This window comes from Grammomys surdaster, unplaced genomic scaffold (assembly GCF_004785775.1).
Source record: "Grammomys surdaster isolate TR1022 unplaced genomic scaffold, NIH_TR_1.0 263, whole genome shotgun sequence".
Taxonomy (NCBI): domain Eukaryota; kingdom Metazoa; phylum Chordata; class Mammalia; order Rodentia; family Muridae; genus Grammomys; species Grammomys surdaster.
The window spans coordinates 2028398-2054531 of NW_021604704.1; positions in this window are offsets into that span (position 1 = coordinate 2028398).

Sequence of the window (26134 nt, forward strand, 5' to 3'; positions counted from 1 at the left end):
ACGGAGACGGAGAGACGGAGACGGAGACGGAGACGGAGAGACAAAAAGAAAGAGATGAAGGGAGGAAGAGAGACAGAGAAAGAGCTAGATATAGCAAGTATTCACAGAGAAGATGACTGTACATAAGCTACCTTTAATGCCTTTCAGCCTTTGTACTGAGATTAACAGGTACAGACTTGACAATAGTCTTTGACCCACAGCTAACTGCAGATATTATGATGATGAATTGCTATTTCATAAAGACGTTAAAACATGATAATCAAGCTCAGATATTAAGATTACTGAGAACACTCATCAAGGAAGTGATATACAAGACATTGGAGCTAATCAGCTGGCTGAGGAGGTCCCTTTGCTGTAATTGAGCAGAAATTGTAGATAGGTTTACAGTTTGGACTAATCACAGCCTTACCTCTTAGAACCAATCATACTTTTCTTCTCTTAGGCCACCAGAGGCCCTCCCTACTTCCCCTCTGGTCTAGGTAGAAATGCTTTCAAGGGTCATCTAGAGCTTGCCAAGGCTTGTGATAGCAAAAAATATGCTACAAAGTGATGCAAACATCCCTGGCTAAGACTGTGCCTTCAGGAGCCAGCATAATCAACTGCAATTGTATTATAGTCTTCTAAGGGTGTCAGTGGAGTGTTCCAGATGGCTGGTAGTAGCAGAAAAGTTGTCCAGTTGGCTGAGTGAATGACAGTCTTTTGCTTAAGAGTTCATCAGATGCTAACTACGTAGTCAAATTATACCATCCCACAACTGATCTTTGCTTGATTACAAGAAAATGAACATCATGAGTGATTATGAATATAAACTTAAAGAACAAACTATGTATAGTGAATTATCCTGCAATCCAGAATAAGGATGGTCTTGTCTACAAAGTAAGAATCTATCTAAAAGATCACAATAAAAAAGAAAGATAACAATAAATCAGTAACATTAATAGTTAAAAGCTATTAGTAGTAATTTCACAGTATTTAACACCTACTTGGTGTCCATCATCTGTCTCAATATGACCTTAGATCTGTCTTTTGCCAAGAGCATCCTCTTTCTGTTATAATACACTCTTTCCAAGGAGGAGAGTAATTATAGAATTTGTTAATAATTCTTGAGTTCATTTGGCTGAGATTAAATTTCCTGGATATCTGATCGAACACAAAGAGTTTCAAAAACTGTTTGGCAAGCCATATACAGAGGAGTGCACTGAAAGTTGATTCACGGGTACACATATTGTTGGACACCTCTTGGATAGAGATCCATAAGCATGGAAAAGGGGGAAATTGCTATATAGCTTTAACAGATTCATTCAAACCATAGAATTTCAAAAAGTATCTCCAGTTCTTGAGAGTACATTGACTGTGGTGATGAGGAATACAAAGTTTGCTAAAACGTGTGTGTGTGTGTGTGTGAGTGTGTGTGTGTGTGTATACTAGTGCATGCAAATTTGCATGCATGTGTGTAGATATAAATATGGAAGTGAAACATCAACATTAGCAAGCTTTCATATTATGTCTCAAAAGACATTTATCTTGTTCTTTGAAATGAAGTCACTCACTAGCCTGCAGCTTAACTGAGTAAGCTAGGCTGGTTGGAGAATAAGCCTCTCTATCTCTACCTTCTCATACTAGGATTAAAAGCATGCGCTACTATGCCCAGCTTTTGAAATGTGTATTCTGGTGATCAAAATCAGGTCTGCATGCTTTTGTAGTAAGTATGATATGGACTGAGTCATATTTTTCCAGCTATACCAAAATATTATTTTAAGTTCAGTATTTCTGTGGTTTTCCTTTTAAAAAAAATGACTAAAACTATCCACTGACAAATTATCAATTTTTCTTTGGACACATTGAAAAAATTTACTATAAAAAACATGAAACATGGAATAATGGAAAAGTAAAAATTATAGAAGCATGCCAATGGACTTTAAGCTTCTCATTTATCATTGTCTGACATTGTACCTTCAGCATACTCAAAATATGTTCACAAAATGAATGGTAAATCTGCCATAAAACATTCATATACTAATTCTGGAAAGAAATTGCTAAGCACAGTAAGCTATTTATGTTGATACATTTCAAGATCATAGACTATAATACTGGATATTAATAAAAGGATAAGTTACAGAAAACACAACATCCTTATAGTTATTTGAGAATTATTGTATATAAAATAACAAAATGTTTAAAAAGAGAACAAGTGCTGGGCAGTAGTGGCACACGCCTTTAATCCCAGCACTTGGGAGGCAGAGGCAGGTGGATTTCTGAGTTCGAGGCCAGCCTGGTCTGCAGAGTGAGTTCCAGGACACCCAGGACTACACAGAGAAACCCTGTCTCAAAAAACCAAAAAAAAAAAAAAGTAAAAAGAGAACAAATAACAATGAAAATATATTCTTGAAAATTAAAAGAAGAGTTCACTTAATTTGAGAAAAGGGATAGAAAATACGAGAGAAAACCAAAACACATGGATTAGTTCATTCAGTAACTTGAATATATTCAGTTAGAAAATAGAGCAAGAAAATTAAGGGAAAGAAACAATAAAAAATTTAAAAATAGAATAATATTTAATGGAATCTAATAAAATCATATTTCCTAATGTCAAAGATTTCCCCCAAATGTAAAGTGGGATATGCACAAAAATGTCCAAACTGAGAGAAATATAATTAAAATTTCAGAGCCATGACAAGAAATTCATAGCTATGACAATTTTTTGGAGGATAGTAGGTTAGGTTGGTGAGTAATGGAAATAAAAAATCAAGGTATATATAACATAAAAAGCCTAATTACTAGAAGACAATAGCTCAAAATTTTGAAAGAAATTTTAATCAATGTAGTATTTTATATTCAGGAAAATCATTTATATATTAGAAATGGAAAGCTTTAACTATTAAGACAGGCAAGAATTGAGGAAGTCTAAAATCAATACATACTTTTGAAAAAAATACAAACATAAGTTGAGAATTTTATTTATCCAAACAAAAAGTATAAGAAATTCAAGTATGAGAAAAATAAGGACCACTTAAGAATCAGTTAAGCCTCACAATGAAAGAATTCTAGATTGATGAGTCTACAGTTCGTCTCCAAAGCCAAAGGTCAATATTAAGCACAGACATTTGGAAGATCTATGGTCACCTTCCTTAATTATGTGAATTCATTTGGACAAAATGTATGATTTTGAAGTGGATAATCTTACTGATTAGGTAAGAACACATATTGCATTTACCAACAGTATGAAAAGTGATGAGCAGTTAAATATCTCACAACTATAAAAATTTAAAAAGAATATGTTCAAATAAATGTGTGATATAATTTTCATCAAGAATGGGACACCGGGATAGAAAATTTGAGGGCTTTTGTGGGGCATATAAAAGCTATAAAACGGTTTTAGCAAATTCTCAAATATTCTCTTACATACTCTATTGGGTACTAATGTCCAGAAGAGAGGGACAGATTATATCTCACAAAAACTGATGTTCTTTTTTTCCCCAATAAATAGAAGGCAACACAATGCATTTAACATTAAAGCCAAGTTGAATAGAAGTTAATCTTTGAGGGTACAGAAGTGCTCGGATCACACATTGACCATGGTGACACAGCCGTATATTATCTCAGTACTTGCAATGATGCAGTGGGGGAATCAGAAAATGAAGCAAGAGTATCAGAAAGATGTCTTTGGATTGGGGGAGTGCCATATCATTATAATTGTTGTATATGTTGTATAACATAGATTATTGTTTGTTTAAGGAAAACAATAATAAAAGAGCATACACTGATTGAAGACTATGACTATAAACACCTTGTCCAAACGAAGCATGGGCATATTAAATAATTTTATGTTGTAGGTTCAAAGCAAAAAGTAGTCTTTATTTTAGCTTTGTTTGGTTTAACATACACACATATTTTTAAAGAATTTTTAGAACTCTGAATACTTATATATGTTGATTATGAACACTGAGAAGTAGAAATTTCACTCTAACTTTCAACTCATGAACTCATTAGTAACAAAAAAAATGGGAAGTATGGTTCAAGTCACCTGATCTGCTCCCATGGTGCTTTACCTCAATCATAGTCTTTGCCCACTCTCAGGTAGCATAGTATTTTTGTCTGAAAGAATAATATACAGAACACCAGAAATGATATAGATAGCCTCAGGGTTTCAGATTGTATAGGAAAGTGGGGTACCCATGGGTCTAACCCATTCATATAACTTTTATTTCATTCTTACCCTCTATAGTTCCCCCTGTTAGATGACAACTTGATACATTAAAAAAGAAAGAAAATGGGAAAAAAAAGCAGTTTGCTTCTGCTTCAATAATTGCCACGAAATAGCATGGTTCCATGTCAGCAGATTCAACCAATCAAGAATCTAAATGTTAATTTAAAATGAATGAATGAGTTAATTAAGATGCATCTGTGCTGAAAAAAAAAATGTGAGGCCTTTCTCTGCATTATTATTTCCTCAAAAGCATATATAACCCACATTGACATAGCCTCTACATTTTATTAGGTATAAGTTAGAGATGATGTAAGCTTATAGTCGGCGTTTGTAACACCTATACAAATACTGCACTATTTTTATGAGATTTAAGCACTCACAGATTTTTGTATCATTAGATCAATTTGTATCCCAGAGTGTCCTAAAACCAGTCCCTCATACATACCAAGATACAATTATGTCTCATGATGCAATACACAATGAACTTATTGTCCTTAGAAAAGTCAGTATCCTTTGACACATGAAAATGTGGTTTTAGAATAATCCAGTTGCTTATTAGCAAGCCATGGATAGCATCCTGTGGCAACTGATTCTGACCTGAGCCACTTTTACCAATAGATTTTTTTTTAAATTCTTTCTCTAGCAAATCCTACCATGATCTCATGCACAAATCTCAGCACTCACTTTGTAGTCATTGCCAACAACATCCCTTTATATAGCTCTAAGCTCATAACATCTAAATTTCTATCATGTCTGCTCCACATCTTGGCATAGTTTCAGATTTGGAAGATTCTTGTCAGCCAGAAACCCAACCAGAAACTCTGTATCCCCAAAGCAGAGCTGAACTTCCTTTTAAAATGCATTGTTATAATTTTAATGTGAAATACCCTCTATAGACTCCGGTGCTTCAATACTTGGTTTCCAATTTGCTATATTCTTTGGAGAGACTTTACAACCTTTAGGACTAGACATATGAAGTAGGTTCAATGGGAGCAAATTTTAGGTATTATCCTCTGGCCCTGCCTTTGACCACATGGCCATCTCTGCTTTCTGGCTGTTGCTCATGATAATCCTGCCACCAAAGCCACAAGTTACTCCAACTGATAGTTCTGCCCCACCAGGATGGACAGAAATCTCTCTCAGATCATGAGCTAAGATGAATCCTTGTTCCTTTAATTTCTTTCTTATGAGATATTTGCTCACAACAAAGAGAAAAGTAATGAATATACACATTAATAGAGCTAAAACAAGTTCACATGGACAAGCCTAGCACAGATGTTGAGAAGGTAGGCCTGCTCCACCTATTCTCCAGGGACCATGGGTACATCCAAACAATACTGCATTGCCTGAAAGATAAACTCTGACCTACATATTCTGTAACTCATTCAGCACCTTTCCCTTTTGGAAGTAACCCAAGGAAAAGAGTCCGCTCAGCAAAACCAAGTTGCCTGCTTCCTTATGTGTGGCCTGCTTATTTCACTGTTTGAGGGTTTTTCTTCAGAAGTGCAGAACAGCCCAAGGGTCTTTTCTTTTCTCTATTTTATATGTATGTCTTCTTAAAATTGTATTTCGGCTACAGTTACTCTTTTCCCCTGGGTGGTTTCATAACTCAGGAGAAGATCTACAATGCCTTGGAAAATCAACAAGAATGCCCCTGGGGTAGTTAAAACAAGTATCATATATAATAACCATTCTTGCTGCCTCAGGAAGCCAGGCCATCATTCTGTATGAGTTATGAGCAAACGGGAACAACAGGGAATGACATGCAAATACTTCAGGGTGAAATCAGGGAAAGGCTTACCAGGTGGCCAGAAGGGATCTCTGAAAATGGCCCTGTTTGGGGTATGAAGTGAGAGGCAGTGGATGTCCTTAGTCCTCTGGACACCTCACTACTCTAACTCAAGTTTCATGTCCAATTTGAAACATTTGGCCTTCCAGATCTTACCCTAGCCAGAGGTAACAAAGCTTTTTGTTGCCAGTAGCAAGTCTAGGAAAAACAAGGTCCGGAGGGAAAGGATACTGGATTAGAGAAAGCAGGAGAAAAATAATTCAGGATTAGCTTCTAAGATAGCCACTACTTTGTAATGAATGGAGGCAAGTGCCTGCTCTTTTGAGATATCTTCAGAAAGGATATATGAACCATTATACCTTAAAACAGTCTAGAATTATGGAGAATCTTTTTTCTGGCCTTGTGCGGTATTGATTTTCCATAGTGGATAAACTAATCCTCAGGACTAAGACAGGAGCACTTGCCAAGGATGCTATGCACTGTAAGTTCAAGCCATCATTCTTATTCTTCTCAGAAAGTTGCCCTATGCCTAGAGTCACCAAACTCCTTTTTTTTTTTTTGTGAGTGGTGGGACAGGCTTCCAGGTAGTCAGAATTTTATGTTTTGAAGGTAATTCTATTGCTGCTACAGGTACTGAAGTCTACCAATGTGTCCAGAAGGCAATTAGAGACAATATAAAATTAAATTGACGTGCTTGTGTTCCAATAAAGTTTTATTTGCATGAAGAGATAGATGGCAGCATATAGTCTATAGACCATCATTTGCCAACTGCCAACCTAAGCTAAAGGAAGCTGCTTTGAACAAGGACAGGCTCCTTCCAAGGACTTATATTCATGATTTGATTGATGGGCAATGAATAAAGAAAAGGCTCACACTGCTCCCTTAATTCAAAGTGTTTCTGAAAGACTCTAACCTCCTATGCCTGAATTCTTTGTTCTAAACATGTTGGGAGGTGATGTTTGCCCTGTACCTAATCTGACAGTCAGGCTTTTCTCTCTCCTTTATAAGCATTGGTTTGATCAAATTATCTAGTAGATCTCCTGTATAAAAATCTCTTTCTTAGACTTCATGTCTTATCGGACCCATGCTAACACCCACAGAACCTAGTGATTGACTGTTCTTACAAACTTCTGGAAACAGAAAAAATTATCAACCAGTGTGAGGGATTCTCACTGAGGTTAGTTCGATCCCTTGAAGCTTCTAGCCAAAGATGCTAAGCACTAGGAACCACATACACTGAACCTGTTTGCATTAAATGCTCAGAGAATTGCCAGAGATCAAAGCGCTGAAGTGCTACCAAACCCACTCATTGGCCTGAACTGCTGTGGCAGAAGTTGGCTTTCAATATCCAAGTTATTAGATAAGGTTCCCATTAGTTCTAGCAGTCAGAGGCAGCTCCAAGAACCCACTTTTAACAAGAAGTAGAAAACCAGGTTTGGAGAGTGTGATCAGAAGCAGAGAAATATTCTTATATGAAGCCAACTACTATTTTTCATCACAGAATTTGATAAATGATATTTTCAATAAGCACCTTGTCTTTGAGGCTGTATCTTAATGCAAGGGCCTTGAAAATTGTGAGGAGATACCAGTATCTTAGTTGATGTTTCCCAGAATCAGGCTTAGACACAAGAGTCCGAGTGCAAATAATATATATTTCATAGGAGATCCCAAGAAACTCCAGTAGAGTAGTGGAGGAAAAGAAGTGTTATCCACCTAGTTACAACTATGAGTAATTGGAGATCAACCTTTCTCAGTAGCCCTGGGGACTATGTGGGACATACTTCACTTATTCTTTTTAAAATGATTAAAAGAGCTTCTTTACTAATACCAGTTTTCATGAGTCATTGACAGAAAGCTAATCATAGGGGATTTTATTTCACAATTTACATTAAACCTATGGCAGGCATGGGCAGAGCTGCCTTCCTTCAGGAGATAAGGTATCAAACAGAGAAACATAGGTGCTACAAGTTGGAAGTTATGTTAGACTTTCTGCTGCTGTGATAAGAGACATGAAATAGCCAACATATAGAATGATTTATTTTTCTTCATAGTTTCAGAGGCTTTAGGCGATGGTTATGTATCTCTATTACTTTCAGATCTTCAAAAGATTTGTTTATAAGAACCTATTGCTGATCACACCATACTCTGATCACAGGACATGAAGAAATCACGCTACAGTTTGCAAGCATCCTTGCAGGCTAGCTTGCATAGTTCCATAAGGAGCTTTGTAGACTACTGGGAGAGAAAAGTCGAGTTTTTTCCTAGTTCTCTTTTCTATTGCTGTGATAACATACTCTTAGCAAAGGCAACTTAAAGACTAAAGATTTATTTGGTTTGCACTCAAGGATCAACATTGAGAGAAGTCATGGAAAGAACTCAAGGTAGGAGCTTGAAGCAGTTATCATGGGGGGATAGTGCTTGCTGGCTAATTCATGAATGCTTAGCTAGTTTGCATAACTCAAGAGCATCTTTCCAGGGAATGGTGCCTCTTAATGTGGTCTGGGCCTTTCTACATAAATTAACAATCAACATATTCCCCTATAGACATACTCACAAGCCAATGTGAGGTAACTCTAGGTTGTATCAAGTTAACAGTCAGGTTAGCTAGCACAGCAGTCTTTCCTAGAGGTAGGCTATAGCAGTAAATATCCTGGTGAAGTATGATGACTGGTGTAATAATTTTGTAGAGATAACCAACAATTTTATAATTGTATTTATAGAATGTTCCACAGGAAGTAAGTCATCTGGTACTGTTTACCTGACTATGGTTGTTTTAATGAGAATAGATTCACATATTTGAAAATGTTGGTGCTAAGCTGTAGAGATTTGAGACTCTTTGAGAAAGGTTAGGAGCTGTGGTCTTGTTGGGGCAGGTGTGTCACTGTGGGTGGGCTTTAAGCCTTCAGAAGCTCATGCCATTCCTAGATAGATCTCTCTTTCTAATCATATCTTGAGATACCTAATTCCTCCCCCTAGGTCCTAACTCCTAATAGGCCTTTTAATGTATGACCTAATGAATGGAAATACATCATCACTCTCACAGTCCAACCACTTGTCTATAGTACCACTGCCTGAAAATCAAGCCTTCCACATATGAGCTTTTCAGAAATATACTTCAATATCTAAGTCATAATATTAGGGCACATATAATTGTGACTTCTTTCATCCTGCAGATTGTCTCCTTTCCTGAGTTTAATGAAATTAAGCTACAAAAAAACTCACATAGCCACACACACATACACTCACACACACACTATATACATGCATGCATATATATATATAAAATGAATCACGTAGAAATAGTTTTGTTCTTATTAGAAACTCAGATGAGACTCCTCCAGGCCTGGTCAACACTTACCCTCATGATAAACCCCATTGTTAATGTGAAAAAGCTAAGCTATGCAGGATTACTGACTCCTAGAAATTGTGGGACATGAAGTGTATGCAAGCTGCTATGTTTAAGATAATATTGTTATCCATTAATAGATGGCTATTACTAGTCATCTATTACTGTAAAGAGAAGCTATGCCCAAGTGAGCTGCTTTAGGGACTAAATAAAACAGTACTAAATGTTAGGAATTGTGAATGTAAGATAAAATGAACAAAGAAATTGTTAGAATGAAACAGAGCAAAGAGAATGTAAAGAGAAGATCTATTTGGGCAGAAGAAAGGATCCTAAAATACCATTATGATATGCCAGGACAATCTAGCAGATATTCAGTTGAAACAGTCAGTAAAAAAGAATGATTAATGAAAATGTGTGATATGATGCACATGTTAGAAACCAATAACTGATAATGAAAAACCATGTAATCATATACCATTCCACTTAAGATCTCATAGATAGTTGTAATCCTCCACCCACCCTCCCACCCTCTGTCCTTTCTTTCCTCCCTCCTTTCTTCCATCCTTCCTTGCTTCCTTGCTTCCTTCCTTCCTTCCTTCCTTCCTTCCTTCCTTCCTTCCTTCCTTCCTCCTTCCTGTCTATCTATCTATCTATCTATCTATCTATCTATCTATCTATCTATCTACCAACCAACCATGAGACAAGGCCTCACTATGTATTTCTGCCTGGCCTGGAACTTACCAAATAGACCAGTCTGACCTAGAAACCATAGAGATCTGCCTTTCTATGCCTCCCAAGTTCTGTAGTTAAAGACATACATGACGATGCCCAGCTCCTGCTTTTTTTTTTTATGCTTATAATAATGACTATGGTTGTTTAGGAGTTATATGAAACAGTTAAAGCCCATATCATCTATGAGACACACTGAGAAAGAAGGAGTGCAGCAATATAGGTAAATTCTATATTTGCTGCCTATTCCATAGGCACCCTTGAAGGGACTGAAGACAGAAGACTATGAATACAGGTGAACCAACCTCACAACCCTAAAAGGGGATGGAGTGATAATGTCAATTGTCTTCTTAGTATTTTATGGATGTGTTAGTCAGGTCTATCTTACTTTAACAAGTACACAAGAAAATTAGCTCATAAGGAAGAAAGGTTTACTTTTGGCTTACAGTTTTGGAGGTCCATGATCTTCTGACCTTCTTGTCTTTGTGCTTTCACCAAGGTAACACATCACAACAAGTACTTCTTTTGTCCATTATAGATAAAGCCACTGACATCATGAACACTTGGAAACAGAAATGGGAAGACATCATGCTCCCATAACTCCCTTTGTGGGGATGGTCATAATTACCTAAAATCTGCTGATAATCCAGGCCACATGTAAATCTTTGGGGCATATTCCAGATCCAAAGTAAAGGAATACAGTGATAATAGACACACATACTAATTGGTGAATTCTAGCTTCAGAAAGAACCCACATCATGGTTAAGACTTTGAAAGAATCTACTATTGTTATAGTTGATTTTTTTTTCCTTCGTTAGTGACAAAATCTGACAAAAATATGTATTTTGTCCTTCCAAAGGGGGAGAGAGAGAGAAGGGGATACTCTCCATCAGCAATCCACCCTTCTAATAGGAATTAAAGCATCTTTTATTTTCATCTGTCCTCTTAGTGACAGATAGATATATTCCTCACATTTCTGGTGTTTAAAGTCCAGAATAGTTCTTGTGTGTTATATGAAAGAATTGAGGATTGTTATATATGTTACCTATGGTCAATGAAAGAATAGTTAGTGGATAGAGAGTGAGCCTTATAAATGCCTGCCTGTAAAACTAAGGTTCAAAACGCCTATCTATAAAGTACTATTAAAATGGTCATATTCTTTCTATATTTGAAAGCATTGTCCTGGGCTTTTTCAAATAATCAAATAAATAGCTATAAAAACAAAATAAAAAAGAACTTAGCAAGCATTTGAAACACAGAAATAGCACCATTGAAATAATTTGGGATAGAACAATTGGTAGGGAAATCACCCCCAGAACAATAGACTTTTTTTATTTTCTGGGCATTCAACAACTGCCTAATAGTTATACCCATCAACTTAAGGGGAAAATATATACTACTGTAGGAACCTCTGAATGTACTTTACAATAGCCACAATTTCATATAAATGAGTCCTTATTTAAAAGATGGATTCTTAAACCTGTGGCAATTTTTGAGTCATACTAATAAGCAGGGGAAGAGCAGGCTGCTTTAGTAAAAGTGCTTTATGCTTCTGTGAAAATGCTACTCAATAGCCCACATGCTATTTCTTCTGTGTGATTCTTGATGCCCAAGGTAGGGTGCAGGGAGAGAAAAGGAGCTTGAAATATCAAATATAGCAACAAAATAGTAGGACTTCAACTAACGGGAGCCCCTCCTAACAATCTCAGTAGTCAATTATCTACTTTAAAATTTTCTTTCAACTTTATGTGCATGGATATTTTGTCTGAGTGTCTGAATGTGTCTGAGTATCATCTGTATAAAGTGCCTGCCAAAACCAGATTGGGGCCATCAGACGGGTGCTCCATGTGGGTGCTCAACATTAGACTCAGGTCCTTTAAAACACTAGTCAGTGCTCTTAACTGCTGAGTGATCTCTCTAGCCTGTATTTTTAGTTTGTTGACAACTTCATACCATTATTTTAGTCATTTTCATCCCTTGTTATACTCTCTCATTGTAACCCAATTCTTCTTAAACCTCTTTTCCCCAAAATATCTGCTCATACTTCAACATCTTTTGGTACATTTTTGTTGTTGTTGTTGCTGTTGTTTTACATTTTGTTTTGTTATTTTTATTTTGTCTGTGTATGTTACCCACTGAGTTTAATTAGGGCCTTTTATATGAGCATGGGAAGGTGCTTATTTATTGAAGCCTAAGTAAGGTTACCAGTGACTATATCATCAATGTAAATGACTCCCCTCTTCCAGTAACCATTAGCTGCCAATAACTCTTATAGACGGGGTAGGGCCTCATGAGCCCTCATCCCATGTTGAAAAATTGCAGGCCTCAACTTGTGCCCATAGTCACAGCTGCTGTGAATGCATGAGTGTACTGTGTCTTATAAAGAAGACAACTTTCAAGGCACTCCTCCCAGGCTCTGGCTCTTGTATTCTTCCATACTTGATTTTGTGGTGTTCTCTGAGCCTTGGTAGATAGCCAACAATCTTTTCATCCAAACTGTTTTCTAAATCTGAACCATGTACAGTGTCCTTTAAGTGAAATAAATATACTCCACTGTTGTCTTTACTATTTTTATTGTGTTATTTAACTATACAGTGTGCTGGTTAGTTACTAATGTTGTTGTTGTCTCCTTGAAATAATCAATAGTTATCTGGGAAGAACAAACTTTAACTGACAAAATGCCTCAAAAGATTGGCCTGTGGACAAGTCCACGGGGGCATTTTCTTGATCAATGATTTATGTAGGAGGGTCAAGTCCAGATTGGGCAGTTCTCACCCTGAGCAAGTAGCCCTGGGTTTTATAAGAAAGAAGGTTGAGCAAGCCAAGGGGAGCAAGCCAGTAAGCAGCATGACTCCAGCTTTTTTGCCTTGATTTTCTTCTCTGACTTCACTCCACGATGGACTGTTACCTAGAAGTTGTAACATGAAATAAACCCTTTCTTCTTCCTTTAAGATGAATTGGATCATGGTGTTTATCATAGCAACAGAGACCTAATGAATACATGTAAGGATTGAACACTGAACACTAGATATGAAAAGGTGCTAAGATATGTTTCTTTTAAACATGCTTAAATCCAAAACAGATTTACAAATGAAAAATGAGCAAAACTACAAACTGATACAATACCAATTCAGAACATAGATAGTATAAGTCAAATAGAAGGGATCCTAGCCTCCCAGTGCACACAGTGGAAACATGCATTTATCAATGTATCTGTTTATTCATCCAATCCACACTAGCTAGCATTTGTTTTCCTAAAGGTACTTTCCTAGGAGGTGTAGACATCTCCATGAGCTAAAGAAAAGTCCAACCTTCATGGTCCTCACCTTATATTAGGGGAGGAGCAAGAATCAATCAGCTAAGCACTCTCAGTCCATAGTGTATGAGATGATGAGATGTGAAGAGGAAACTCAAGGGAGAAAGAGAATAGCCATTTGTAATTTGGAAAAGGTTTCATTGCAGGACGTAACATAAACTTGATATTTGCAGAAAGTGTACCAGGTATAGTGGTGCTCACCTGTAATCCCAGCACTCAAGAAAATGAAGCAGTCAGGAGGATTGCATGTTGAAGGCCTGCCTGGGCTACAGACTGAAACCTTACCTCAAAAATAATCAAACAAAACTCCTTAATCAAGACAGAGTATTTGCCCACACTGTCTAGGTGAAAAGTGACACAATGGCTCTGGTCTTATTTCTGTGCAGTTCAGCTCGCCAGTAGACTGAGTTCAGCAAAATTTTCAAACTAGATGCTGTGTGGCAGCTCAATTCTCTCACTTTTCTCTAAACTACAGATCATCCTGGATCAAAAATGGTTTGACCTTTGGATCTCTGACTTTACAATGGTGCAAAAGCTTCCTGTACACAATTGGAAACACATTTGGAAATTTTTATCTTGAATTTGCATCTTTTTTCCAGGATGATAATATGCTGTCATCTCTTGTGAGGCTATGTGGGTACTGTCAGTGAACCCCAGCTCCCAGGCACACCTGTGGTCCTGAAGGAAACAACTTGTACTCTGCAGTGGTCTGAGAGTAATGACAATTCCTTCTGATTATGTCTTACAAGACTGAATGGAAAGAATATGGTTTTAAGAAATTTACTTTCCAAAAACACTGCATGAGAGAACTAAAACAGGCATCTTTGTTGATATGAATGCAGCTAGCAGTATTTGCAGAACTACTTGGGACAGTCTATAATATTTAAGATGAAACTGGGAAAGCCAGGCATGGTGGTTTAGGCCTTTAGTCCTATCACTTTGGAGGCAGAGGCAACCAGCTATATGTGAGTTTCAGGCTAGCCAGGGATGAGACTATGTCTCAAAAAAAATAAGATGATATTGGGAGGGAAGATGCTAATGCCTGAAATCCCACAATATTGGAGACTGAGGCATATGGATTTCTATGAGTTTGAGGCCAACGTAGACTATGCAGTGAGTTCCAGGCCAGCCTAGACCCTAGTATGAGACCCTGTCTCAAAAAAAAACTATTAAAGCAAATGAAATTGGGAAAGAACTCTATAATATTTTGAAAAGAAACTGAGCATAATAAAATATACAAATTTTACCAGGCTGTGGTCTGTATAAATGGACTGTGATTTTAACCAAAATTTCTTAAAAGCTTCACATGGGAGATTAGATTATGTTGATAGACTCTCCTGGTTAACCTGAACTGTATAGAAATGCTTTAAGGTATCTTTCCTCATAGGGTAAATCCAGGATACATATAAAGTCTTTGATTTAAGCATGGACTTCATGATACTCTGTATGCCAACATGATAATATGCTTCTTGCAATACTATAATACAGTTTATGCATAGGAAGTTCATATTATTCTATGTAATAATAGTATAAATTTCATATGTATAAATCTCTTGTCTGTGGCAGTGAAGTGGCTTAATGAGTAAAAGAAGAAAAGTGATTAGTGCCAAGCCAGATAGCCTGAGATCTATCCTGGAAGCCCATGATGTGGAAGGAGAGAAGTGACTCCCACAGGTCGTCCTTCTATTTCCACTGAAGCAGACACAAGCATACACAATGAATACATATTGCCTATGTGATGCCTGCTTGCATTCTTCGTCCCATCGCCATTTCCCCTGCCTTCCAGAGCTTACATATAATCACAGATCTAAAGATCTTACCGTCTGTAACATCCAACAGTTAATGTCTTGTTCTTTATCATCAAGGGATGACAAAGAGAATACTCACTTCTACAAATTCATACTCATATTTTCATATAGTAACAGAAGACACATGGTAGCAGCCTATGATTCTTTTAGAGGTAATATAGCATAAGAGTAAAGAACAGACTCCAGAAGCAGACTATATCTTGAAATCCCAGCCCTATCCACCACTTGCCAGCTATATGAAGCCCTTAAACTTCTGTATGCCTTGGCTGTCTCATTAGTAAAATGGATTAAATGGTTTTACATAAATGATGTGGTTGTAAAGATTAAGCAAATTACTATTTGTAGATCACTTAATGTAGTGCCTCACACATAGTAAACCCTTAGAACCAAACAAGTCCAAATAGATGAAAGTATGATCCTTATCTTAGAAAAATTAGTACTGATTACAAATTATTAAGATACAATGATAAAGATATTCACAAAATGTCTGATGCATGAAATAACAAAGTTTTTCAGTTTGTAGGATATTTTGACTGTAAAGATCACATTGTTTTTTGCTTTGAGTTTTAGGAGGTTTTTTGGGGGGAGGGTTGGTTGGTTATCGTTGTTGTTGTTATTGGTAGAAAGCAATCAGTACCTCAGAACTATGTGGTATTATTTTTTCCCTAAGATGAAGCATAGGTTTCTATGAAAAAGTAATATATATTCATGAACATGCACTGATAGTCTGAGAAATCAGTAAGTTCTTGACATTCTTGCAGCATCTTTTTCAGTATATCACAAAGTAGCTCAGAAGAGGAACTTCCTAAAGAATAAAACTTGCCAAACGTCCTTCATTGTTCTGGGGATTCTTGCGTTACGTTACGTAGTGTAAGCAGAAGAGTGGATGCAGTGGTGTGCTGCTAGAGTGTTGCCTTCAGGATCAACTACTTATCTCTCTGTTTGCAGGAATGTTGAGACCTAACAGCTTCCTGTTATTAAGGTTCTAAAAATTACCTTTGGGTGAAGAACTATGCTTCACACAAGGCCATAGTCTCTTCTTGTGAGAAATGAGCTTCACTGATAGATCTCTCTGGAAGTATAATGATTCTACATGCTACTTTCAGTTTATAAAATACTTTTGGTTCATTTCAGGTGGTCAGATCCCTATAAGTGTAGTTGAATCATTTGTTATACATAGTTCTCAATTCAATAGATTTTGTTGTCTGGTCTTTCTTCTTTCATTCCCCATATCTGTTAATTCCCTAAGGTGTTTTCATTAGACCTGCATTTAAATCTGGCTCAAGGTCTAAATTTTAAGATTTGACCTGAAACATGTATTAATTAAGTAGAGTATATGCCAGCTGTCATGATAGCAATCAAGTTGTGGACATTATGATTTTCAACATACCTTATTCACAATGATATTGTCATGTGTTTCCTGAAGCCATCTTTAAGTATTAATTAACTCAATAATGCTATCTTCTGTTGGTCCCTACATTAGAACCTATAAAAGCCCCCAACCATACTCAGAATCACACAACATAAGCAATACCTAAGTTCAAGATACAGCCAAGTGTATTATATCTAAATAAATCTTTGCTAAGTAGGAGGAATTGATCCTGATTATGATTGCTAAAGAGATGAGTTAATATTGAAAAAAAAATCAAATCATTAGCAGCCTCCTCTCAGAACACCAGGGAGCTTATCACATTTCAGAAATTTCAGAAATATTCTCTCTCTCTCTCTCTCTCTCTCTCTCTCGCTCTCTCTCTCTCTGTGTGTGTGTGTGTGTGTGTGTGTGTGTGTGTGTGTATGTGTATGCTGTTTAGATGTGCTGTAATTTCCAATACCTCAAATTCATCCTTATATTTGTGTGTGAGGAAAGAAATAATCAGAGTAAGGAGGAAAATTGTAAAAACATGTTTTGTACAAAGATATCTTATGCAAATACACAGTAAAGACTTTAAGTTTTCATCTTAGGCTTAGGGGAAGAGGAATGCTTTGATCCTTCATGTAAGATAGTTTAAGGTTAGGACATAGATGAAATAGGCTGCTTTTTTCTTAGGAAATTCCATGTTCTCATGAAAGGTCTTGGTAACACTGTCATAACCTTTTTGAAGAAGCGTAATTAAAATAACAGTAATGGCTTGAATACTGATGCCCAGTATGATAAATAATCCATATGCCCAGTTTTCTTGTGTTTGTGATAGAAGCAAATAGTATGAGGATGTTGAAAAGGCAATAAAAAGATAAGCATGTTAGGAGATAAGGTACGGATATTAGAAGATTAACAAAATGTAAATTATAGCAGTATGCAATATAGAAAGCTTATGCTAGACATTTTGATAAATGTTTGATTCTGAAAAACATAATCAGTTTTGAAGAAATCAAGATTGGAAGAAGTATTAAGAGTCATGGATTCCAGATAGAGACACAGCTATCTTGAACTAAAGGGCAGAAATTCACACAACTGAAACTGACACAAGGCATAGAATCATTTTGGTACTGAAGCCAGACCTCTCTGAGCATCTCATGAGGATCGGTTTCACAGATGTAGATTTTTGTAGTCTTTCAAATGGGGTCTAGCTCCAGGCACAATCTATATGATAGTGAAGCTTGATTATCAACTTGATTGAATTATAAAAGCCTGGTGGAATTAGTGAATCCTACTTTAGTGTGTGTCCCTGAAGGCATCTCCAGAAATGATTATATCTGAGGGCTCAATCTCTATGAGTCAGTGACTTCTTTGACAGATTCATAAAACCAGGACATTATTTGGAGGTGGTAAAAATAAGAAGAGGGACATCATTAGAGTAAAATGGCCATGTCTGTGCAAACCATATTTTCCCCTGACTGTTTTTATGATCCCTTTCTGTGCTTCCTGGCTCACCACAGCAAGCTATACCATGATGGATTGAACCCTACAAAACCTTGGAACAAAATAAATATTTCCTCCCATTAAGTTGTTTTTCTCATGCATGTTGTCACAGCAATGAGAAAAGTAATTGCTGCAATGTATACTCAACATCCCCAATAATCTAAGCACATCTTTACATCCTGATTCTGTAGACATGTATCCAAATTAATCAGCTCATTTGCCTGTTAGGCAAGTCAAGATGACAAAAGATTTATGTTTGTGGCTTATGTATAGGACCTACTCCCCCAAACAGGTTTTGTCTCTTCTATGACCCTTGCCCTCAATGTCATCCACATTTTGTGAAAAATCATTTCAAATTTTGGTTAAGCACAAGTCTCATTTGCTAAATAATTTCCTCTGGCATTGACAATTAGGAAGATTCATTAAATCAAGAAACAATATTGGATTGCTTTGTTGTAGACTTAATATACAAGGCATGTCTTCATATATTATGTAAGGACACTCTCTTAAGTTACAGTGTGAAAATAGATGACACAGCACTGTGAGATAAATAGCAATCCCTTTACCAGCTTGATTCTGTTCGTGACATTTAAATCTCTAAATCATGACTGATTATGCTGAGCAGAAAGAGAGTCGGGCAGAATGTGTTACTTTAACATGGCCTACACCATGTGTTCTGCAAAGTGACCTTGTCACTATCTCAAGAAAAGATGAAGTCTTTCTCAGCCCTGCAAAATGGAATAAACTCTGAATACTCTGAAACATTAAACTATGAAAGAACTGACACATGTATTCTTCCAGGTAATCCTCAAAGGCAAGTGAACTAGGGCTTCACCCTGACGCAAAACACTTTGTATTGAGCATTGCTAAGACAAAGAAATTGAGTCACCCCTTTATTCTGAAAGTGTCATTCCCACTATAGAATCTGATCAGTGTGCCTAGCAACTTTTTGCTGTATTTTATAATGTAGCCATTAGGTTAGAAAGTCTAAATACTCCAAGACTGTCATATATTGACCTACTTACAATCTTAGTGGGAGAATTCAATACCTCATTCTCACCAATGGGCAGGTCATCCAAACAGTAAACAGAGAAAGAGTAGACATAACAGATTTTATAAACCAAATAGACTTGACAGATATCTACATAATATTTTACCCAAACACTTAAGAATATATATTCTTCTCTGTACTTCCTAGAACTTCTCAAAACTGATCATATACTTGGACACAAAGCAAGTATCAACAGATTTTTAAAAACCTGAAATAACTCCCTGAATCCTATTAGAATTTCATAGATTAAAGCTGGACATTACCAAGTCTAACCCAGAAACAAGAGAAAGCATACAAACTCATGGAAACTGAACAACTCTTTACTGAATGAAAAATGGATAAAGACAGAAATAAAGGAAAAAATTAAATACTTTCTAGAATTCAATGAAAATGAATATACTGCATACTCAAACTTATGAAACACAATGAAAGCAGTGCTGAGCAGAAAACTCACAGCAATAAATGCCTTCATAAAACAAATAAAAATCAAATAAAAAGCTGAAGAAATCTCATAATAACAACTTAATAGCACATCTGAAATTTCTAGAACAAAAAGAAGCAGGCACACTCAAGAGTAGATGGCAAAAAATAACCAAACTTAGGGCTGTAATCACTAAAATAGAAAGAAAAGAGAAAAATACTAAGAATCAATGAAACAAGGAGCTAGCGTTTTTTGAGAAAACCAACAAGATAGACACATCCTTACCCAAACTAACTAAAGCCAGAGAGAAAATTAACAAAATCAGAAATAAAAAGAGGACATAACAACAAACATTGATGAAATCCAGAGAATCTTAAACATGTACTTTAAAAACATGTACTGCACCAAATTAGAAATTTTAAGAGAAATGGATAATTTCCTTGATAGGTACCACTTACCAAACTTAAATGAAGATCAGATAAGCAATTTAAATAGATATATAATAACTAGTGAAACAGAAGCTATCATTAAAATTTCTCAGCCAGAAGAAAAGGAAAAAGAGGAGGAGGTGGAAGAGGAGGAGGTGGAGAAGGAAGAGGAAGAGGAGGAGAAGGAGGAGGAGGAGGAGGAGGAGGAGGAGGAGGAGGAGGAGGAGGAGGGAGAAGAAGGAGAAGGAGAAGGAGAAGAGGGGTAGGGGAGGGGAGGGCAGGGGGAAGGGAAAGAGAAGAAAAAGAAGAAGAAGAGGAGGAGGAAGAGGAGGGAGAGGAGGAGGAGGAAAGGAATGAAGAATAGTTAATCTTAATTCAATACTTCTCAAATTACTCCACAATATCAAAAGTAGAATGAACATTTCTCAGAAGTGGAAATTTCTAGTTATTTTGGAAACTTAGTTATGCCAAATGGTGATTTTCTGGGGCACACAGGTGAAAGGACATATTGCTAAAGCAAACACATGAAAGACTACTTTCCTGAAGTAGACACAGGTGAAAGGATATTTCTATATAGCAGATAAATGAAAAGACTCTTGATGAAGGAGTGTAAATAAGCCCCACAGACAGTGGGTGATGGACACTGAGCTTTGGCTTGGCTTGCTCCACCCCTTTATTCACTGCTAAAGACATACATGTGTTGGTTTGCCTTAAAAAGTGTTGTTGAACACAACTTGTGATAACACAGTCATTGAGAGAAACTCACCAAAGAACTGCTCCTGAGGTTCCTGTGGCAGGTTGCAGCTTCTGTGGCTTCACCTCAGGTCACTTGGCAAGCCTGGCAGTTTCTTCAGGATTGAACTACAGCTGCCTGCTGTATGCTTGTTGAAAGGATTGAACTGTAGTTACTGGTTCATGCCTGTTGTTTGCTCCCTAAAGGAGTGGTCTGCAGTTTGTAAGTCTTGCTTGGTATTTGCTATAGGACTGAAGTGCTGCCCAGGAAGATCAAGTTTGCCCCTAAAGAACTATTGCTGAACAGGTCCACTTTGCCCACATCATAATAACTTTTTTCTTCCACTGCCTCTGCTGGGTGGAGTGCTAGAGGAGAAGTTGAACTCTTATTAAAAGTAGGTTGCAAAAAAAATGTGCTTACACTGTTCAGTTCATTTTATAAAACCATAGATACCCTGATACACAAGCCACATAAAGAATCAACAAAGAGAATTAGAGAACAATTTCCCTTAAGAATATAGATGCAAAAAATAAAATACATGCAAACTAAATACAAGAACCCACCAAAAGGATCATCCATTCTGATCAAGTAGGCTTCATCTCTGAGATACAGGAACGGTTCAACACAAAAATCAGTCAATGTAATCTACCATATCAAGAAACTGAAAGGAACAAAAAAAAAACCCATATGATCATGTCACTAGATGCAGGAAAAAGCTTTTGAAAAAATCTAACAACACGTCATGATTAAAGTCCCAGAGATCAGGGATACAAGGGACATACCTAAACATAATAAATGCAGTTTAAAGCAAACTTACAGCCAATATCAAATTAAATGAAGAAAAACTCAAAACAATTCTACTAAAATTTGGAACAACACAATGCTCTTCATACACTCCATATGTATTTAAAATAGCATTTGAAGTTTTAACTAGAGAAATAAGACAACAGAAGAAGATGAAGGAGATACAAATTGGAAAAGAAGTCCAAGTATCATTGTTTGCAGATGATATGATATTATAAATAAGTGACCCCAAAATTGTACTCTGGAACTCCTACAGCTGATAAATACCTTCAATGAATTGGATGAATACAAAATTAACTCAAAAAATCAATAACCCTCCTTTATAGAAATGATAAACAGGTTGACAAATCAGGGAAGCAATGTTCTTCACAATAGCTACAAATAATATAAAATAAACTTGAGGTAACTCTAACTAAATGAGTAAAAGACCCGTATGATAAAAACTTCAAGTCTTTCAAAAAATAAATTAGAGAAGATCTCAGAAGATGGAAAAACCTCCCATGCACATGGATTGGTAGAATTAATACAGTAGATGGTCATCCTACCAAAAGCAATCTACAGATTCAATCCCAATCCTATTTAAGTCCCAATACAATTCTTTGTAGACCATACAGACCATGAAAGAGTTATTAATTTCATCTAGAAAAATAAAAATCTAAGGATGGCTAAAAAGTCCTGAACCATAAAAGAACAGCTGGAAGTGTTGGCACCTCTGATTTCAAGTTTTACTACAAAGCTATAGCAATAAAAATCACATGGTATTGACATAAAAACACTTTGATTTACGGAATCACATTGAAGACCCATACATAAATTAAAACACCTATGGACATCTGATTTTTTTTTATAAAGAAACCAGAAACACATACTGAACAAAAGACAGACTCTTCAACAGATGGTGCTAGTTAAACTGGATGTTTGCATGGAAAAGAATCCAAGTAGACAAGTACTTACCATTCTGCACAAAACTCATGCCAATGGATCAAAGATTTCACCATAAAAACAGATACACTGAATCTGATAGAAAAGTACCCTTGATTGCTTTGGCATAGGAGACAACTTTCTGAACAGAATACTGATAGTGCAGGCTAGTAAGATCAATCAATAAATGGGACCTCATGAAACTGAAAACCTATATGGCAAAGGAAAGCATCAATCAGACAATGGAAGCCTACAGAATGTAGATTTTTACAACTCTGTCTCATAGAGGATTAATGCCTAAAATATATATTGAACTTAAGAAACTAGATATCAAAAAATCCCAAATGATCTAATTTAAAATGAGGTACAGATCTAAACACAGAGTTCTCAATGGGAGAGTCTCAAATGGCTGTGAACCATTTAAGAAATGTTCAACACATTTGGAGGAGATATGGAAAACACATCCTCTAGCCCTATTCACCCTAACTGATACCCAGCTGAACCCTTACCGAATTTTTGAATCATCAAATAAAACAACAGGGAAATACGAACCAATACAACTTTGAGATTCCATCTTACAGCTGTCAGCATGGGTAAAATCAATAACACAAATGATAACTCATGTTGGCAAGGACATGGAGCAAGGAGAATAGTCTGTAGACCCGGAGAGGTTAGGTAAAGAGTAGAAGTCTTAGGTGAGGGCACATGGTTCTCCCTGGTAAGGGGAAATAGAATAGATTTTATGGATGAATTGGGGATGGGTGATGACTGGAACAGAAAGGATCAGGTTGGAAGGCATGCTAGGATGGAGAGAGAGAGTGCATGGAGAGATAGCTAGAATTGGGGAGGTATAATGACAATTTTGTCATTTTAGTTTCTTTAAAAACATAGAAATATTCTAAGAATATGTTTTCATTTTAATCCAAGGTGGGGGATATGGGACTACTTGAAAATTGACCATAGGAGATATGGTTTGCTGTGTGTTCTAGCAGGGGTCTAATTTTGCCAGCAGCAGATAGTTTCTATGATTCTGTGTTATTTGGAATTCTGGGGTCTTTTCATAGGGTATATAAATGCTAGGGCCCTAAGAAGCATGGTGGGTTGGTGGTTGGTAGTTGGTGGTTGGTTGCTGTTGGTTGTTGTTGGTTATGGTTAGTTAAGTATTCATGCTCAAAAAAGAAACAAGAAGAAATTAGATATCCTGTTGGCAAAGATCAAACTTGCCCCAAGGAACTCAATGTCCTGAAACAGCAGAGTACAGTCTAATAATAATATTTCTCACTTTCCCCTCTATCTTTCCTTCACATCTAGTATTAGTGGATTGAAAGGGTAGAAAAATGTTGGAGAAAGGTAGAAGAAAGAACCCGCAAAGTAGCAAAGGACAGCTACAGTGGCCATTTGGAAGTTGGTGTGAAAATGTAGTCCACTGGAAACTTCCTAGAGTCTATGAAGGTGATCCTAATGAGGTATCCTAGTAATGGAAGATACAATCTCACCTGGCCATCTCTTGTAGCCAGGCAAGACTTCTAGTAGAAGAAATGGATTGCATTCAGTTGAGTCTGAGTCGTTGGTCAAGGGTGTCCCGTGGAAATTCCCAAACAACATAGGCTACTGCTAAGTCAAAATGTAGCTCCCCACAAATGGATAGTAAGGCTTCATTGTGGAAGACATCTTTACAATTCACTGAACATGGAGAAGTCAAGCTGGTTCCTGCATGGAACATTCCCCCTATTTTCTAGTCTCTCAGACATGTAAAGGTTCTCTGGAGGCTATTAAAACACAAATATAAACACAACCCCAACCAGAAAACATTTGACTCATAATCTGTCCTGCCTGAAAAATGTGCTAGGACAATGGAGGCATATAACTTGTAGGAGTAATCTACAGATGTCACTTTTGACTTAAGGCCCAGTCCATGAGATGGAATAGATACCTGTCACTGCTCGGATGATCAAGAACAAGAGACTAGAGAGCTCAGAGACCTAAAATAAAACCAAAGCTACATTTTGACATAGCAGGAGCCTATGTTGTTTGGGAATTTCCATGGGACACCCTTGACCAACAACTCAACTGAACGCAATCCATTCCTTCTACTAGAAGTCTTGGTTTTTTTTGGTTTTTGAGCATGAATACTTAACAAACCATAACCAACAACAACCAATAGCAACCAACCACCAACTATCAACCACCAACCCACCATGCTTCTTAGGGCCCTAGCATTTATATACCCTATGAATAGACCCCAGAATTCTAAATAACACAGAATCAGCCAGTGTTTGTGAAGCCTGGGAAGTTCAAAGTTGTGTGCCACACCTGGCCAGGTCTTTCTTGGTGATGGGGATAGTCTAGAGTCTCAAGATGATGCAGAACAACAAGCAAGGCAGTACATCTTAGCACTTTTCTAGATTCACTGATGAAATCAGGATGAGATTAGAATAAGTTGCCACCCCTACGTTACCAGTCAACTGTAATTACTACCTGCTATGATTTGAATTTGAAATATATATTACAGTCTCATGATTTAAATTTCTTATAGTGTAACTTTGAAGGCTATAGGGCAAAGGTTATACTTGCCTCTGTTCCAGCCTGACAACTCTGCTTCCTCAACCATCACGAAGTGAGATGTGCCCACAATACAGGCCAATAGCCTGTATTGTGACGGTGTCTTCCTTACCACGATAAGCTGTAATTCCTCCAACTGTGAGCATAAAGAAACTTTCTCCATTATATCATTTCTATCAGGTAATTTAATCACATCAACATGAAACTGATTAATATATCTCTCAAAAATCTCACTTCCAGGGTCCTCACTTTGTTAATTTCCACCCTTTCAATACCTCAGAATTGAAATTAAAATTCAGCCAGAGTCACGGTGAAGATACTGCAAACCATATCATATCTGTTACCGAGAGTAGCCTGCTGAGGCCTAGTTTCCTCTTGAACAAGGTACTGCTTTTATCATATACAACTATCTTATTGAGGTATTAGTAACCAGCAGGAGCTGAGAACCATGTATTATCTCTTAAACCCTCAAACTATCAACTAAAACACATGTTATTTCATATGCCCTAGGTAACTAAAGGTATCAAACTAACAAAAGCCCAAAAGAATTTCTAAGCTACAAAGTTCGCAAGGAGTCACATCACAATAGGGGTCCTTTATTCTACCCTGTCCACTCTAGGTGACATAAGATGTAGGTGAAATGATGGGGGTGGGTAATGTAAGGCACAGGGGAGGGGGGACCCCAGACTGAAACAGAGGTAAACTCAACAGAGAATGTCAGCATTGCCTGCTATAAAGAATAATGAAACTCTTATTAAAAGGTACTACAAAAAGCATTTGTTAGTGACTCCTAGAGACTTGCCCCTGGTCAAATGGCTTAGGAAAACTTGGAGTGATGTCTGCTCATGAGAAAATAATGACAAAGTCAGAATATATAGAGAAGTGAATCAAAACAAATTACCTTTTAACCAAGCAGAGTCAGGTACAAGGATGGTCAAAATTCTCAATACTTGTTTTAGAGTAACAAGGGAAATTAGCTCATTTTAACCTGTCATTGTACATAAATCACTCCCAAGCTTAGTGGAGTCAGGAGTTTCTCATCTAATACATTATATTTACCTGAAAAAAGTCACCATAAAATGATAATGGTGAGTTGTGTTAAGGAGTGTGTCAAAAATTTAAGTGTTGGCTCCCAAGAGATGACATATATGATGGTAAA